General features: G+C 38.9%; 1 protein-coding gene across 1 annotated transcript in view; it reads right to left on the bottom strand.

Annotated features, from left to right (window-relative positions):
• The window catches only part of aldob (aldolase b, fructose-bisphosphate), a 509131-nt gene that overhangs the window by 343041 nt on the left and 150157 nt on the right, over positions 1-15933 (bottom strand). The window lies entirely within an intron of this gene.

The raw sequence follows: 15933 nt of genomic DNA, 5'->3' as shown, positions 1-15933 counted from the left end.
TAGTAAATGTCTTGATTAAATAAAGTGTGACCAATAATAGTAATACTAACAATAATAAAATAAAGTTTCTTATAGGTATAGTTCCAGGAACAGCCTTTAACACCTAATATATTTATTCATTCATTTTCTTTTCGGCTTAGTCCCTTTATTAATCTGGGGTCGCCACAGAACCTGTAACCTTTCTAGCATATGTTTTACGCAGCGAATGCCTTTCCAGCCGCAACCCACCACTGGGAAACCCACACACTACACCCAATACATCTTTAGATTATTAAAATAGTCTTCACACTGAGAAACAAGGGATTATTTTGCGGAATCTTTACTTAAATTATACATTTAAAGAGTTAGTTCACCTAAAAAAAGACAATGTACTCACTATCTACTTGCCCTCAATTCCTCAATTTCAAACCTTAATGAGTTTCTTTTTTCTGTTGAAGATAATTTGAAGAAAGCTGAATACCTGTAACCTTTGACATCCATAGTAGGAAAAGCAAATACTATGGTACTCAATTTTTGGTTGTTTTTTGTGTGTGTGTTTGACAGTTGAATGGGTTTGAATCAAGCAAAGAGTGAGTAAATGATCCTGATATGGGTGAACTATACTTTTGAGAAAACTCTAAATTATGGCATCACTATTACAGCTGTTTTGGTTTTATTTTTAAGTGTTTGAACAATATCTTTATACGATACTAAATAAAAATGTCACTGTTGCTCATCTGTCACAAATACACCCAGGATGCCCTTTAAAATGCTTTCATTTTACACAGATATAAATTGTGGCTGGGGTGACAAATCAGTCATCTCTGCTGCCTACATGTCAAAACCTGAGAGACAGTGTTTGAACTGTTGGAATTCTGTTCGAGAAATGAGGTAACTTCCTGTAGGTGAGGTCAGTGGAATGTATCACTATTTTAAAAGTGTTTTTGGTCTGGGTGGCTGACAAGGCATCAGGAAATTATCAATGTATACTTAGAATATGCATGTGATGTTTCTCCTTGCCTTTAATTTGCTAATTAAACATCTTGCTAAAGTCATAAGTACAAACCAACATCTATATTTATGTACACAAATACATAAAATATTTTAATTAAGATATTTAATTGACAGTTAGATGTAATACTGATTACAGAACACATCTAACATAGTAATATTTTTAAATAACAATATTATTTGAAGGCGACGTGGTGGCGCAGTAGGTAGTGCTGTCATCTCACAGTAAGAAGGTCGCTGGTTCGAGCCTCGGCTAGGTAAGTTGGCGTTTCTGTGTGGAGTCTGCAAGCTCTCCCCATGTTTGCGTGGGTTTTCTTGGGTGCTCTGGTTTCCCCCACAGTCCAAAGACATGCGGTACAGGTGAATTGGGTAAGCTAAATTGTCCGTAGTGTATGAGTGTGAATGAGTGTGTATGGATGTTTCCCAGAAATGGGTTGCAGCTGCATAAAACATATGCTGGATAAGTTGGCGGTTCATTCCACTGTGGCAACCACAGATTAATAAAGAGACTAAGCCGAAAAGAAAATGAATGAATGAATATTGTTTGTTCTAGCATTTTTATGTATTTTTATTCACATAAAAGTGTGACTAACTAGACTAAGCACTGGACTGATCTCACCTCACATCATCTCTATGTTATTTCAGTAAGTTTGCAAAAACTGAGCAAAAGTCTATCCTCAAATTAATTTTGTTTTGTTACTTTCTAGAAGTGTCTTGGACGATTGTTTTCCCAAACATCAGGAGACCACTTCCAAACACAAGCTAATATGACAGCGTGTTGCAGGAAGCATCTGCTGCTCTGAAGTATAACTCATTTAATATTGAGGGAAAGTGGGCTAAAGTGGATTATTCTGTTGCTTGCATAAAGACGCCAGCTCCCAGGAAGTGACTGTATTATTGTTTTGAAAATAATGGATTAAATAAATTGTGCAGTATATAATTTTTAGTTAAAGGACATTCACAACCTTGGATAGAAACATAGCTAATTTCATCGACATTTAACAGAGGCAGGTAAATATCATTCACCCTGCCTGAAGAGTCCTTGTAAGTGCATCTGCCTTCCATGCTGGTTGATGTTGCTTGAAATCCCACTTTTTGAAAGTAAAGGCCCGGATAAACTTTGAAAGTAATTGAACAATAAACTGAAATGACATTTGACAATGAAAATCCGTTTGTTTCGGCAGTTCCAAACACCCAAGACAAACTTTTTGGGGGAGTTTATTTTTTGTTCCTAAACACCTTTGAGGTACCATTGGTCCATGACAATGACACAAACTGTTGCTGTGTTCAGGTCAGACAGACAGGACAATATCATCCAAAATAACACCCAGTTAGCAACACGAATACACTGGCGGGTCAAGAAGCAGAGCTGATGCAGATATATCCGCACCTGTACAATCACTCACCGAGAGATTTTAAAAACTTTCTGAGGCTCTTAATTTTTTTTCACCCTTTTCAGCAGGTGACCACGCAGAGCACATTCTAGTATAAAAAAATTTACTTTATCTATGCTATGCATTTGCTGAATAATAAGCGCAAACCCGCCATCATACCTTTTGTTTTTGTTAAGTGGACGCACGTACCATCTACATCGGTTGTTCTTGTGCCATTGACTAGATTGATGCTACTGCCAGATGTTTATGAAAAGGTTCTTCTGTCACAACCGCCATCATTATGTTTAGGGATACATGCAAGCATTGTGACACATTGACAACCTTTTCTTCAGCAGCGGATGTTTGAAATGTTGGGATTACTGTAAACAGTACCGTTGCTCGGCCTTTGTAAACCTCTTTTGCCCTCAAACAAAAAATTTGAAGTATATTGGAGCGTTAAAGTTGCAATCCCTTTTGAATAAGCAGCCATACAAGCAACTGACATCAGAGGATGAATACTAGTCAAGAGAGGTTACCCAAATGGGGCTAGGGGAGGATAGTGTAACTGTAAGATCAAGTAAATCTCGATTCCTTTTCTTTCCAAGAGCAGGATTTCTCAACTCTAATCCTGATATCTAGACACCTCACTAATTAAAACTGATTCAGCATACTGTAAGCCCAGTATTGTGTTGAATAGCAAAACATCAAAAAAACAAACAAACAAACAAATAAAAGTTAGAGAGGGGGTTTCCCAAAACCAAAGTTAAAGGGATAGTTCACCCATAAATGTACTCACTATTTACTTTCCCTTAAAAGGTTCCTAATCTTTATAAGTTTCTTCGGTTCAACACAAAACAAGATATTTTAAATAAAGCTGTAATATTTTAACCATTGACTTCTATATAGGAAAAACAAATACTATGGTAGTCAATGGTTACAGATTTTCAGCTTCATTGAAATACCTTTTTTCGTGTTCCACAGAATAAAAAAAACTCAATCTAATTTGGCAAAAGGTGTAAGTTAAAGGTTGAGCAAATTATGACAAAATTAAAAATTTAGGTGAACTATCACTTTAAAACAATCCCATTTAGTCTTGTTCAAATACCACTGCTACGAGTGTGATACTGCATTTATAAAACAGTTCGATGGCATAATCATGTGTATAAAAAAGAAAATTAAACATGAAGAGTCTCAAAACCCTTTTGTAAGAGGAATTACATTCTTCCGCCCTTCCTTCACATCTGCAACTGACGTCAGAACAGCAGAAACTTTGACAACGTCACTTTAAAGCTATTTGAATGATTCTGTGAGGTTTACGATCCATGAAGGTGCTCTGTTTGACCAGCGGCTGGAAGAGCAACCAGAAAGACCGACGAGACAGAGACACGGAAACCAAAAAACAGGTAAATATTAAACAAATAACAACTGTAAACACTTAGACGCTGACAAACAAAAAACATTAAACACTTAGACATGTGTATGTGCGTGTATTTGTGACATGTCATGCGTTATGGATGGAGATGGCGAAATGCGTTTGTGGATGCATTTGTGTGTTTGACAACCAATGTGCTGATGGCATATGTGTGCAAACCGAATCACCTCAGGCTTTTATGGATAACTTAGGTAAGTGCATTATGTTTCAATGTAGAGCACTGTTTATCAGCCAGGGACAAGTCACCTCATCACAGATTCTCTAACATAATGTCTAAAGTGATGACTAAACAGGTGATTTTGCTGACATTTTAGTTTTATAAGGCTTAACGGCATGAAATGCCATCAGTCTACACAGATTTCTCAGCATTTCTCTATTGCAGTCAAGAGATTACAATATTACTATGGTATAAATACAGCACTACAGCATACAAAAGAGACAGTTAGACTTAGAAAGTCAGTTACCTGTTTTAATACTGACTTGATCAGCTGTAGTTTAAAATTACACAGTTTTTTCTCTTAGGGCTTATTATACGGTCTATCACCATCTTGGTGATGAACATCGTCAACCATCTTTGCTCAAAGACTGGCTTATGGCCGCCGACACGCTGTCTCTCAGAAATTATAAATAATTTTAAACAGGCACTATTTTTTATAAAAAAAAACTGCCTAGTTGCAATCTAAACAACTACATTATCGACTAAAAAAGTTAAAAGAACATGATGTTGTCCAACAGCTGCAATATTTGTCAAACTGTAGAGTGTCCTCTGCTTGTCGCTGTTTGTGGGCAGAGTCATACACAAGGGTGAAGGGGTAAGAGGCTGGATGAGTGCTGTTACTGGCAGAATATCACACGGCTATTAGCCAATTAGAATCAAGAACCAGACGGAACTGCTGTGTATATATACCAGTGTTAGTAAAACTGATTTCCGTATAGGGTGCTTTCACATCTGTAGTTCGCTGCATTTGGTCCAGACCAAGGGCAATAAATGATACATTGTAGCATTTTCTGCTATCTTTGAGTAGTTTTCACAGCACACTGCTGGCTTTGGTCCAAACCAGATGAAAAGAACCAAAATGCAGTCATTTGACAAAATCCACATCACTCATTGGCCAAATGTTGTTGAACAATTCCTGAACTGCTTATCGATTGGTCAGAATTCACGTGTGGGAAAATGCCAATGGAACTCCCGCAAGTAAACAAACAGGCAGACACAAAATATCGCTTTTTACTATGCAGGGATGACTGCGCTGACTGACTGTATCCCTGCTCATAGTATACTATATAGTTTGTATAAATAACTTTAGACAAACTATACATTTCAAAAATGAAGCGCGGCCGCAGCTGAAAAACAATGTTTTAATGCATCACACTTTTTCCAGGAGGAGGCATGAATTAATTTAGCTAAACTGTGACATGGTCATCTTGCGGAAATATTACCAACAATCCATTAGGTAATGTTTTTCCCCCTCTCTCTTTCTGTTGGTAAAGGCCTGTCAACAAATATTTTTTCTCCAAATCCCATAATGCACGACGCATCTGCCTACAGTAGCTGGATTAGTCCAAAAGGCGCAGTACTTTTTGCGGTTGGGCCTGTTTTAGTACGGATCATATGCTCACCACAAATGAACTGCTCCAGGGTTCGTTCCAAAGCATACCGAGACCACCTTTTCAAGCAGGTCTCAGTATGCTGTTTTGGTCCGCTTTTGGTGCGCACTCGAGTACGATTGCTGCATTCACACCTGCCCAAACGAACCGCACCAAGAGGGAAAACGAACTCTAGTGCGATTCAACCAAACTAAATAAGGCAGGTGTGAAAGCACCCTAAAAATGCAGGGAAACTACTTTACTACATGTCACAGATGTACAGTTGATGTACGGTTGTGTTATGACTTTGCCCTGCACTTGTGTGTATATATTCCAATAGTATCTGGATGCAGCCTTTATTATGCAAGCTGAGATTGCATCACTCAGCGATGCAAAGTCTGACAGTGAGTGACATCACTGTGAAGGGTAGGGTAAGGGCTGGGGTTAGTTGAGCTCAAAAGCTTTGGACGCAGCTCAGATTGCACTGCACTAGGTCTGCATCCAGACCGCTCTCATATATTCCCATTGAGTAATAAACTATAAAACTATATATATATGGATGTACATTACCTCTCTAACCATCAACAGAACCACAAAACCAATTTACCAAGACCTACTTGCCACTGATGGAAAATTTCCAATGACAAGCTTGAAAATGTCAAGCAGCTGTAGTTTCCCAGGCCTGGTACACCTCTGGATCTCCCAGCAGCTTGATTCTGGGGACTGACCGCCATATGACCACACAACCACCAGTCTCTCAACGACTGCTCCAGTGCCCGCAGAAAGAGAAAAGTCTCTTGCTCTTCCTGATACGACAGCAACTGAGAGAGGTTTATAGCACTGTCCATAGAAATACTTGTGGTTAGAAGAGTAAGCACAGAAACCACTAACAACAAATAGACAAGAGGCAGTCTGTCTGTGTCAATACGGTACACGCCACACTTCTGAAAGTACAGGAGAGAGAGAGAGTTCAAACCAAGAAACTATGGTTAGATGGGAGAAAGGAAAAACAGAGGGAAAATAGCCCTGAGAAGTACTGATGGAGCAAATTATAAAAATATGTCCAATTGGGATTTTATGGTTAAGCATTGGTTAAAACATGCCGTGTGTGGATATTGCCATTTTTATTGCTGTTGTATTGAATTTTTTTCTCAATTAAAAAATAAATGGTGGTGAGTGATAGAACAATAGAAAAGATTATATGATGTTATTAAATGTAGCATGGTGGTACAGTGGGAAGCACTATGGCCTCACAGCAAAAAGGCCACTGGTTCGAGTCCCAACTGGGTCAGTTGGCATTTCTGTGTGGACTTTGCATGTTCTCCTGTTGCTCGCATGAGTTTCCTCTGGGTGCTTCGGTTTCCCCCACAGTACAATAGTACTCTGCTATAGGTGAATTAAATAAACGAAATTGGTCTTAGTGTATGAATGTGTGTGAGTGTGTGTGTGTGTGTGTTTCCCAAAACTGGGTTGTGGCTGGAAGGGCATTCAAAGGGAAAACTTAAGGCTTATTTATACTTCTGCGTTGAGCTGTGTGATTGGTTGGCTCGGTGATTGGTTGGGCGGGGGTAAGAGCCGCACAAACCCGTTGGAGATCGTTTACAATGATCGAGTACCTTGAAGGAGCTCCAGATAGCATTTTTGTTTTGAGTTTACCGCATAATTAAAGTTGTTGCACATCCACACATTCCCGCCTCTGAATGACAGAGTTTTAGCTACGTGTACATTAAGGTAGCATTCAGAAAAAACAAAACACCCATGAAAAAACTTGACACAGAGGACCATAAAACTCTACTGCCAGCTACCATTTCAGAAGTGTTATTGAAACGCAACACAAACAGCATGCAGAATTATAAATGCATGGCAATGCACAAGGCATGTGCTGTGGGTCACGGCAATCACTCGACGGAGAAGCATAAACCAGCCTTAAATTGAAGGAAAATTAATGAATGAATGTTATTTAATAAAAATGGCAGGAAGTTGAAGGCTGTATTGGTCCATGATTTGATCAAAGATTAAACTCTAGTCACCTTCATTGGTATCATATTGCATGTGTTAACTGCTATGCCACTAGGGGTGGGAGAAAAAAATTGTCTCATGGATGCATTGTGATTCTTTCTCAGAATGTGATTCTGAATTGATTGTTAAACATTCCGAATTGATTCTGTTTTTAAGTTTGATTAATACAATGTAGGCCTGCATGGCGCAAGCTAGAAACTGAAAAATAATAAGCGCTGACAAGTGCATAAATGCAAGCTTCCGAATTTGCTTAATATGGAGAAAAATTATGTACTTCGAAAAAGAGTAGGGGATTAACCCCGGCATCCTGGCCAAATTTACCCACTGGCCTCTGTCCATCATGGCCTCCTAATCATCCCCATATCATAATTGGCTTCATCACTCTCTCTCTCCTCTCCAACAGTCAGCTGGGGTGTGGTGTGTGGTCTGGCACAATATGGTTGCCGTCATGTCATCCAGGTGGATGCTGCACACTGGTGGGCAGATGAGGAGTTTCCCCCATAAATGTGAGTGTCCAGAAAAGTGCTATATAAATGTAAGGAAGGATTATTATTATTATTATTATTATTATTATTATTATAAAAACAATAATAATAATAATATTATTATTATTACTACTACAGCTCTTCTTCTTACTACTTCTTTTCATCCAGTGTCTACTTTTTAAATACTTGCAATCCCACTAAACCTTGAGCCATCATAGATGCAACGCTTGCTGTGTTCTTTATCTGATGAGCTTTACAATCACCAAGAAATATGTTCTCTAGAATATGAATAATGTGTTTCTAACTTTTGCACATCCAAAAAACAGGAAAAAATGTGGGTAAAGAGTCAAATTGTGACCCCCAGAATCGGAATTGGACAGTGGAGTGCCTAAAGATTCCCACTACTACTAAATGCCACAGGTCCAAAAGTGTGGTCAAACCCTTAAGGTGCAAAAAAACAAAATACACTTAAAAATATCATCTCTATCGTCTCTAAGGGGATAAAAATGTTGAGCTTATCATCAGATTGACCGATACTGTGTTTGCCCTTCTTGTGTCCATTTCACAACTGAGGCAAATATTGACCAAGGAGTCCTCTCGGCTTGCCCTAAGTGACTGTGGGTTTTCAATTCTTCTCCTGTTGTTTATTGCAGAAAGCATGAGGTGAAATGGAGCCTGCGGCCTGGCAGTGGCTTGAGTCCATACTGAGGTCTTTACATGTGATGACGGGCCCCGTGGATACAGTCTGAGTGGGGGCCAGAGAAGAGGTTCAGCCTGGGTCTCTTGTGTTTGTTGTTCAGGTCTTGGCTCCACAGAGGCTGGCGGTCAGACAGAAGCCCGGGTCATACCTGAATGGCTGTTCTCTGCCAATGACCGGAGCCGTCTGCCCCGGCACAGAAGCCCCGGAGGAGCTCTTCTTAAGACAGACCTGAAACCACACACATGACTAATAGCTCTGAGCTTTAGGAGGCTTTGTGGATCTTTGGTGTGAAGAGCAACTGACCTCGGGGAGAGCCGTGGACGCTTTCTCAATCACTTCTTTTCACAAGAAGCAGACTGACTGTACAGCAGCAGGACTCCAGAGAGGAACGGACTCCCAAATGTGCCTCGTACCCTCTCATTATCTGACAAACCTGATGCTGATATCCTTATAAGACATAGCGGATAGCATTAGGCTTGCGTTTTGTTCAAGTCTGTTGGTTTAAAGGGTCTGCTTGTTTGAAAAGAAGGAAAACAAGACAGTTGAAAAGGTCTGTGTTCCTCTTTTGATCCTTCAGCTCTGCGAGAAGGAAAAGAAAGCGACCACCAGTCAGCCTCGTTTCCAATCCTCCCAGATTAGAGTTCCCTGTTTTAAACGTCTTATTATTCCAGTCTCTTTGTCCCAGTCCCCCTTCCCTAATTAGCGCCTGTTCGCTTTCATTCCCAGTCGTGTCTTGTTTCCACCTGTGACATAAAGAAAAAGTGTGAAAAAAAGAGAGAAAAGAATGGTGGAATGAAGATGAGAAAGGCAAAGCGCTTGGCCCCACAACGCTAGAGCGGAGGGGAGGATGAAGGAGCTTGTCATGTCTCATCTGCGCTTGGATCCAGAGACACGCAGCATGGAAACACACACAGACTTGTGCTTCTGTGCGACGCGGATGCCTTTGAAAGAAGAAAGCGATGTGGAGAAATGAAACGGGAAGGCAGAGCGAAGCGCAGGTTTCAGTGCAATGCTGGGTATTTCGTTGTGACCCATATTTGTCCCTGTGTGTAATTCAAACACAGGGGTGTCCTAATGAGTCTCTAATTTCTGTAAGGGCATCAGAAATGATCAAAGCTCCTTTAAAGTCAACATAAAATAATTTACTGTGTTTACTTTCCGAATAAATGTGTATCCTGTGTTGTTATTAGGAGCATAGTTTATTCATATTATTCCAGAGAAAAAAGAGGGGTGGGGGGGGGGTATCTAACATTAGTTTTATGCCATAAAGAGACCTTTTTTCACAGTCCAGTGATTTAAACATTGCTAAAATCATGCCCTGTCCTACAATTTTTTCTTTCGTTTATAAAAGTTTATATATTTTTTTAAAGTTTATATTTATATTTATAAGTTTCTATTCATTAAGTCAAAGAGAACAAAATCATCACTTCCTGTTAAACTGGTGTCAAATTTCAAGAAAAATTGAATTTTCTGCAGCAGGAGAAGCTGTGGGCCTTTTTTCTTATATACTGAATTATTTGTGCCTCAAAAAACAAAACGCAATGAACATGTGGTAGCTTCGGAGCCATGAGACTGTTCTTTGGGATAGTAATATTAGTGGGAAGTGATAAAACTGAACCACATCGATGATTTCCCAAATACATCGTTCCAACAAACATTAGCAAACTGCGTTGCAAACTTGTGCACTTGCAACTAAACATCTGGAGCTGTAGTTCGAAACATATTTCCTAGCTGTGTTCTATTCCTAGTTATCCCCCCTATGCTCTATTTGTTTAGAACATTCTAACATTTACAATTGGGCTCCCTTCGCAGTGCACTTTGAAAACATTTATGTCATTTTGAACATGACAAAAGCTATAGGTGACCTATTATTTAAAAGCGGAATTTATGTTACGTCTACAAAGCTTACATAGCATAAACATAGCATACGTTAATGCTTTGCATTTATAGTAGGTTATTTCTTAAGTATCTGTACTGTACATGACATGTGCCTGTTGATTAGAACATTTCTGATGTGGTTTGCATAAGTCAAATTGTAAAATTAAACTTTACAACAAATATGAAATAAATAGGGTAAGGCAGTGGCGCAGTAGGTAGTGCTGTCGCCTCACAGCAAGAAGGTCGCTGAGTCGAACCCTGCTCAGTTGGCGTTTCTTTGTGGAGTTTGCATGTTCTCCCTGCCTTCGCGTGGGTTTCCTCCGGGTGCTCCGGTTTCCCCCACAGTCCAAAGACATGCGGTACAGGTGAATTGGGTAGGCTAAATTTTCCGTATTGTATGAGTGTGTGTGAATGTGTTTGGATGTTGCCCAGAGATTTTGCGGCTGGAAGGGCATCTGCTGCGTAAAAACTTGCTGGATAAGTTGGCGGTTCATTCCGCTGTGGCAAACCCGGATTATTAAAGGGACTAAGCCGACAAGAAAATGAATAAATGAATGAATGAAATAAACAATATCCTACTTAATAATAATAATAATAATAATAATTATTATTATTATTATTATTATTATTATTATTATTATTATCATCATCTCATCATCATCATCATTAATATTAATAATATTATTATTAAAGTAGGATTTTTTTCCATTTCCTAATAAATATTAAATTTAATTTCTTAATAAATAGCCTGATTATTTATTTATTTATAATTTATATATGTATATTTTATATAAGTGATTTTATGTTTTAGAAAAAAATAAGGCACATTCTCAATAATATTAGTAAAGGAAATCTATATAGGCCCTATATGTACCGTTTACATATATTTCAATTAATATGGAAAAGGAGTGCATGTTTTTATCAAAACTAATATTGTATTTTTTTTAATGCGCGGCCGTGTAAAACTACAATTTGCACAAAGAAATTATGGGGTTCTTCTCAAGACAAGTAAATACTCCACCCCGTTTAGAGCATCATTATGGTTGTTTTATGTTATAACTAACGTGTTTAACGTAAAGTAACTATAGGTTTTGTGAGAAACTCCTCACTACATCGTTCTTTTCCCAAACAATGCATCGAACTATGATAGTTCATCGCGCCCCTGGTTGGTTCACTAGTTTGTCCATTAAAGATGCAGTATGTAAGTTTGACACCCAGTGGTGTCAAAACAAACACAAAAGCAATGGCACCGGATGGAATATTTCTCCATATGAAAAGAAGTTTTTGTCCTAACCAACACCTTAATTAGATGTATTAGAAACGGCTTCCATTTCTCACTGGTGAACAACAAAACACTATGACATTGATCACCTCAAGTAATAAACCTCAAGTGCTTTATTCAGTGTTAAATGCTAACAATATGAGTTTTGAATGCCATTTTACATGACAATTATCGCCATACTACTAAAAGCAGCAGCAGATAGTTCACCTCAGATCTTGAAAATAAAATAAACCTATTGAAATTGAATTTTAGAACTAAACACATGAGTGATTCAGCATGTACAATTCATAATGTTAAAGAGGTTTAATGTGTTTTAATTAATTATAAACCTTACCATTTTGTGAGTGAGTGATTATTTTTTAATTTTTTTTTTTTTCATTTTTATTGTTAATGCCATCTTTCCAACCAAACCACCCTATTTAAATGCCGGTTAATGTAATATGAAGGTGTGAGTGATAATAATACATTTGTTTCAAGCATGAGTGAAAGTGTTTTTGTGAGGAAAAAAAAAGGTTTGTTGTCTAGTTTTAGTACTGTATAACAGACAAACACTTTTTAAACCAATCAACTTTCTCTTGGTCAACACTGTGAATTTAGGTGAAAAACTTCCAGCTGCAAAATCTAAAAAAAAATGTTTTACTCAAGCATAATTCTGTGAAATTACTAGATTCTGTGAAATTGCTAGATTTCACACTATTTTATTTATTTAACAATAGTAAGTGACACAATAAATCTTTAACTCATCCAACTGTCAAAAAATGCCTTATTCGTCATGAGGAAAATAGCTAACACCGTGTCTTAACTACATGAGCGCAGAATGACAAGACCTAAAACAATAACTAAAGGCAATAAAACTTTAAAAACTGTCATTTTAGACAAAAAAATAGCTTACATTATCAAATAAAACCCAATGTAGGCCTACTGGGCAAAAAGGGGATGCCTCTCAGACAATTTTAGAAGCTGTCATTCATTCATTCAAATCATACTTAAGGTTTTGTTCCGTGTTTATCCTCATTTCATCCGCGTGGGATAAAAGAACAGCATCTTAACTTTGTCTTTTGTGAAATGGAGTTGCCGTTTATTGTATAGTAAATCTGACTCATTCAAAGTGTCGCTACGTAAAATCACGATATGAATGCATGTTACACTTTTGACTGCACACTGTGTTTTCTTTTTCTTATAATGCACAGAGTTTTGAGGTAAGGAACTTTTTTATTTGCCACTTTGACAGTCGGACAGGCTCATCCAACTCAATCTCATGGCAATTCGTAACTTTTTCATTTAGTGGCTAATTCGTATGAATTCGTACGATCTAATTCGTACAATTTAGTACGATTTGCTTATCCCCCAATGACGGTTGGGGTTAGGGGTGGGGTCAGGTGCCACGCCTCCTTTTAAAAATCGTACCATTTCGTACGACTGAACTCGTACGAATTCGTACGAATTAGCCACTAAACTGGCAAAACGTAAAATACTTACGTTTTCTCGTGAGATCAGGCTGGCTCATCCAGTTCATCAAACTCCATCTTTTGAAATCGAAAGTGGAATATGTCTCCTCATAAAAGCAATAAATAAATATGAATTGATTTGTTAAAAACCATTGATTCATTCCGGAATGATACATGATTTGTTTGTATTTTTATTGGCTGAGTAAAACCATATAAGGCAACTGCCAATTTTTGTGTATAAAACATTTCAACATGCACTGTTTATTGAACTGTTGTATAATAACAACACCACAACTGCGCTTTTGAAAACCCATATCTGATCAAGCTACGCAATATAAATTAAGATGACGACACAATGTGTGACCTCCACAGACTTTGAACCTAATAGAAAGCAGAGGGGATGGCCACACTAAATTATAATCTCAAAGTCTGGACTGTGTCTGACAGTTACCCTAAAGAGAAAGCCTGCATAATGCATTCAACATTCTGAGTGCTGTGGTTTCATAAACTGTTATTTCAGCTCAAATGCTGCTGACTCACAGCATTCACAAACGTTTCTACTACACATAAGCAAGTTGAATAAGCAGATCACAACCTCCTTGTGTCATTGCTTTAAATAAAGCGATTCTGTTTAACATTGACTGGATTGTGGGCCTTGTGGCAGTGGGCCAGAGTCACTGGGTGTAAAAACCCAGAGAGAGGGAGCCGGGGCAGTGGCACTGACATTCCAGGCTGTTTTTGCCAGCTGCTGGCCTGAGTCCAGTGCGTGCGGTCAGGCCGTGTTTACATCTGTCTGGGCTTCAAGCAGCCACAGGTCTCAGAACAGCACAGTGGATTGAGACAGGGCAAAGGGGACGACACCCAGACTGTAAACATCAACCATACACTGATGAACGTGTTGAAATCCGGCGGCCGTGAACGTTGCTCCTCAGCCCCTACGGTTTATTTTCACTCTGGTTTATTGATTATTTTTTTCTGGTTTGAGCTTGCAAATGGTTGCAGAACAAACGTGTGTGATTTGTGTTGATGCATGTCATGCGTTAATACCTGGAATTCTCTGAGTTCTGTGTGTTTGTTAAACAATGAATGGGTGAGACAGTAAGAGACAGAAGGAGGGGTAATGTGTTATTTGAGGGTTAAAGCAACGGGGCATTCAAAAAGGAGTCTAAAATACAATTTCTGGCATCATTTACTCGCTCTCATGTCCTTCCAAACCCATATGAAACACAAAAAGAGGAATTTGAAGAATCTTCTTACAGCCTATTTAAATGTTTTTTTAAAGAGTTTTTTTTAAGGTACACCTGTCCAACTGCTCGTTAACACAAATTTCTAATCAGCCAATCACATGGCAGGAACTCTATGCATTAGGCATGTAGACATGGTCAAGACGATCTGCTGCAGTTCAAACCGAGTATCAGAATTGGGAAGCATGGTGATTTTAATGACTATGAACATGGCATGGTTGTTGGTGCCAGATGGACTGGTCTGAGTATTTCAGAAATTGCTGATCTACAGGGATTTTCACGCACAATCTCATGAGTTTACAGAGAATGGTCTAAAAAAGAGAAAATATCCAGTAAGCAGCAGTTCTGTGGGTGCAAATGCCTTGTTCATGCCAGAAGTCAAAGGAGAATGGCCGGACTGGTTCCAGCTGATGGAAAGGCAACTGTGACTCAAATAACCACTCGTAACAACAGAGATATGCAGAAGAGCATCTCAGAACAAACAACATGTCGAACCTTAAGGCGGATGGGCTACAGCATAAGAGGACCACATCAGGTGCCTTAAGCAGGTCACACACCAGAAGCGCCGCCATGCATTTTAGAATTCTAAACATAGGTTTCTATCAGGATACACACACCGGCGCCGCAAGTCGGCGGCTGTCGGCGGCGCCCGGCCACGGCTCAGGACGCAGTTCATTTTTCAGCCGCGCCACAGAGCGCCATCTGATTAGTTTCATGTTAAATATCATTCGAATGTGCGCGTCTGGTGTGCGATACTTTAAACTGTCATGTGCGCGCCGTGTCGCGGCGCCAAGCGCCGCTTCTGGTGTGCGACCTACTTTAGCCTGTCAGCTAAGAACAGCAAACTGAGGCTTCAATTTGCATAGGCTCACCAAAAATTTGACCAAATTGGACAATAGAAGATTGGAAAAACATTGCCTGGTCTGATGAGCCTCGATTTCCGCTGCGACATTCGGATGGTAGGGTCAGAATCTGGCGTCAACATCATGAAAGCATGGATTCATCTTGCCTTGTATCAATGGTTCAAGCTGGTGGTAGTGTAATGGTGTGGGGGATGTTTTCTTGCCACTCTTTGGGCCCATTAGTATCATTTGGCCATTGTGTCAACACCACAGCCTACCTAGTATTGTTGCCGACCATGTCCATCCCTTGATGTCCACAGTGCACCCATCTTCTGATAGCTACTTCCAGCAAGATAACACATTATTTCATAAAGCACAAATCATCTCAGACTGGTTTCTTGAACATGACAATTAGTTCACTTTGCTCAAATGGCCTCCACAGTCATTAGACCTCAACCAAAATAACCTACATAATATATACTTAAAATTGCTAGATGTAAAGTCAGAAATGCAAGACATGAATATGAATTATGAGGAGAACATATCAGAAATCCAAAATTTAATGACAAAATTGAGATCAAACAAAAAAAATGTAGTTTTAGTGTTAACATTTTCCCATAATTGGGAAATATAAACTCAGACTTTCTGTTTTA

This window comes from Danio rerio, chromosome 14 (genome assembly GCF_049306965.1).
Source record: "Danio rerio strain Tuebingen ecotype United States chromosome 14, GRCz12tu, whole genome shotgun sequence".
Taxonomy (NCBI): Eukaryota; Metazoa; Chordata; class Actinopteri; order Cypriniformes; family Danionidae; genus Danio; species Danio rerio.
This window is presented reverse-complemented; position numbering and strand designations above follow the sequence as displayed.